The 3,771-nt window shown below is 43.4% G+C and overlaps 1 non-coding gene across 1 annotated transcript; it reads right to left on the bottom strand.

Moving 5' to 3' along the window:
- Nucleotides 1–120: 120 nt before the first annotated feature.
- Nucleotides 121–228, bottom strand: LOC127745209 (small nucleolar RNA R71). Its single transcript, XR_008006406.1, has one exon. It is a non-coding gene; the product is annotated as a small nucleolar RNA R71 (small nucleolar RNA).
- Between the last annotated feature and the right edge of the window lie 3,543 nt (nucleotides 229–3,771).

The following is a 3,771-nucleotide window of genomic DNA, read 5'->3' as shown; positions in this document are numbered from 1 at the left end:
TTTGCTGTAAGAGACAGAGCTAGAACATGGTTGGACTCACAACCTAAAGATAGCCTGGACTCTTAGGATAAGCTGGTCGCGGCCTTCTTGGCTATGTTCTTTCCTCCTCAAAAACCGAGCAAGCTTAGAGTGGATGTTCAGACCTTCAAACAAAAAGATGGTGAATCCCTTTATGAAGCTTGGGAAAGATACAAACAGTTGACCAAAAAGTGTCCTGCTGACATGCTTTCAGAGTGGACCATTTTGGATATATTCTATTATGGTCTATCTAAGTTCTCTAAGATGTCACTGGACCATTCTGCAGGTAGATCCATTCACCTAAAGAAAACGCCTACAGAAGCTCAAGAACTCATTGACATTGTTGCAAATAACCAATTCATGTACACTTCTGAAAGGAATCCTGTGAATAATGGGACGCCTCAGAGGAAGGGAGTTCTTGGAATTGGTGCTCTGAATGCCATATTGGCTGAGAACAAAATATTAACTCAACAAGTCAACATGATTTCTCAAAGTCTGAATGGATGGAAAAATGCATCCAACAGTACTAAAGAGGCATCTTCTGAAGAAGAAGCTTATGATCCTGAGAACCCTGCAATGGTAGAGGTGAATTACATGGGTGAACCCTACGGGAACACCTATAATTATTCATGGAGAAATCATCCAAACTTCTCATGGAAGGATCAATAAAAGCCCCAACAAGGCTTTAATAATGGTGGAAGAAACAGGCTTAGCAATAGCAAACCTTTTCCATCATCTTCTCAGCAACAGACAGAGAATTCTAAGCAGAGCTCCTCTAGCTTAGCAAACATAGTCTCTGATCTGTCTAAGGCCACTTAAGTTTTATGAGTGAAATAAGGTCCTCCATTAGAAACTTGGAGGCACAAGTGGGTCGGCTGAGTAAGAAAATCACTGAAACTCCTCCTAGTACTCTCCCAAGCAATACTGAAGAGAATCCAAAAAGAATGTGCAAGGCCATTCATATAATCAAAATGGCCGAACCTAGAGAGGAAGGGGAGGATGTGAATCCCAATGAGGAAGACCTCATGGGACGTCTCCTAAACAAGAAGGAGTTCCCTATTGAGGACCTAAAGAAATCTGAGGCTCATACAGAGACCATAGAGATTCCATTGAACCTCCTTCTGCCATTCATGAGCTCTGAAAACTATTCATCCTCTGAAGAGGATGAAGATGTAACTGGAGAGCAAGTTGCCAATATCTAGGAGCCATCATGAAGCTGAATGCCAAGTTGTTTGGTAATGAGATTTGGAAAGATGAATGTCCCTTGCTCATTAGTGAACTAGATACATGGGTTTAGCAAACTTTACCTCAAAAGAAACAGGATCCTGGTAAATTCTTAATACCCTGTACCATGGGCACTATGACCTTTGAGAAGGCTCTGTGTGACCTGGGGTCAGGTATAAATCTTATGCCACTATCTGTAATGGAGAAACTGGGAATCTTTGAGGTACAAGCTGCCACTTTCTCATTAGAGATGGCAGACAAGTCAATAAGACAAGCTTATGGATTGGTAGAGGACGTGTTAGTAAAGGTTAAAGGCCTTTACATCCCTGCTGATTTCATAATCTTAGAAACTAGGAGGGAGAAGGATGAATGTATCATCCTTGGAAGACCCTTCCTAGCCACAGTAGGAGCTGTGATTGATGTTAACAGAGGAGAATTAGTCCTTCAATTGAATGGGGACTTCCTTGTGTTTAAAACCCAAGGTTATCCTTCTGTGAACATAGAAAAGAGGCACGATAAGCTTCTCTCAATATAGAGTCAAACAAAGCCCCCACAATAAAACTCTAAGTTTGATATTGGGAGGTCACAACCAAACTCTAAGTTTGGTGTTGAACCCCCACATTCAAACTCTAAGTTTGGTGTTGGAAGGTCCCAACAATGCTCTGAAAATCTGTGAAGCTCCATGAGAGCTCACTGTCAAGCTATTGATATTAAAGAAGCGCTTATTGGAAGGCAACCCAATTTTTATTTATTTATATTTTTATTGTTCTTTTATGTTTTATTAGGTTCATGATCATGTGGAGTCACAAAATAATTCCTAAAATTAAAAATAGAATAAAAAATAGCAGAAGAAACAGCACACCCTGGAGGAAGAACTTACTGGCGTTTAAACGCCAGTAAGGAGCATCTGGCTGGTGTTCAATGCCAGAATAGAGCATGAATCTGGCATTGAATGCCAGAAACAAGTAGCAATCTGGCGTTTAAACGCCAGGATTGCACCCTGAGGAAAGCTGGCGTTTAACGCCAGCAACAAGCATCAGGCTGGCGTTAAACGCTAGAAACATGCTACATCTGGGCGTTTAACGCCAGAAACAAGCATCAGTCTGGCCTTAAATGCCAGGATTGCATGCAGAAGGCATTTTACACGCCTAATTGGTACAGGGATAATAAATCCTTGACACCTCAGGATCTGTGGACCCCACAAGATCCCCACCTACCTCAATCTCTATTTCCCATCACCTCTTCACCACTCACATCCATCCACTCTTCCCTATAAACCCCACCTACCTTCAAATTCAAAATCTCTTTCCCACCTAAACACTACATTCTCTTCTACCCCTTGGCCGAAACCCACACATCTCTCCCTCTCCTCCATATCTTCTTCTTCTTCTATTCTTTCTTTTTTTGCTCGAGGGCGAGCAACATTCTATGTTTGGTGTGGTAAAAGCATAGCTTTTTTGTTTTTTCATAACCATTTATGGCACCTAAGACCGGAGAAACCTCTAGAAAGAGGAAAGAGAAGACAAAAGCTTCCACCTCCGAGTCATGGGAGATGGAGAGATTCATCTCAAGGGTCCATAGCTCAGTAGTAGAGCATTTGATTGCACATCAAGAGAGCCCACTCATGGACCTCAACAAGATCATGAGGAATTCCCCCATCAAGAAATCCCTGAGATACCTCAGGGGATACATTTTCCTCCACACAATTATTGGGAGCAACTAAGGATATGAGCACTAAAATCACTAGGGATCAAGCAACAGAGGCAAGGAAGAGACATAGAGGAGCTCAAGGACGCCATTGGTCCTTCAAGGAGGAGGCACCACCATCACAAAGGTGGACTCATTCCTTAACTTCCTTGTTCTTACATCTCTATTTTTCGATTTTATGCTATATGTTTGTCTATGTTTTGAGTCCTTACTACATGATCATTAGTATTTAGTAACTGTTCATACAGAGACCGAGCTCCCCAAAACTCGAGAAGTTCATAGAAGGTCCGACCTCGTCCCAAGGCCCACGCCTGAGGTCGGACCTCGGACAAATAAGCTAAGAAGGCCCATCAAAAGGAACGAAGCCCAAAACCTAAAGGCCGAAAAAGCCTAGGAAAGGCGGTTCCGCAAAGATAGGGATAAAACTCCCAAAAGATAAGATAAGATAAGAATATCTTATCCAGGGAAGATCACAGCCAACTACTATAAATACACTGGAGCACCCAGGTATAACTCATACTCTAATTCTACTCGATATCTGCTTGGACCCATGCTAACTTAAGCATCGGAGTGTCATTGCAGGTACAACCACCAGCCGCTCGGCACATCAAGCTCGGGTCACAGCACCCTCACCTCGGGTCTTGCCAGACGACCGAGCTACACGTTTCAGGTAACCCTCGGAACATTGGCGCCGTTGCCGGGGACCTGGAAGTCATCCCTCTACCATGGCGGACGACCCCTCCAACAATGACCGCGCGGCATCAGAACAAGAGGAGGAAGTTGACACCGGAGAACGACCGGACAGCCCTCTATCACCACACA

Source organism: Arachis duranensis, chromosome 2, assembly GCF_000817695.3.
Source record: "Arachis duranensis cultivar V14167 chromosome 2, aradu.V14167.gnm2.J7QH, whole genome shotgun sequence".
Taxonomy (NCBI): domain Eukaryota; kingdom Viridiplantae; phylum Streptophyta; class Magnoliopsida; order Fabales; family Fabaceae; genus Arachis; species Arachis duranensis.
The sequence above is the reverse complement of the archived record's forward strand: the minus strand, read 5'-3'. Positions and strand labels throughout refer to the sequence as shown.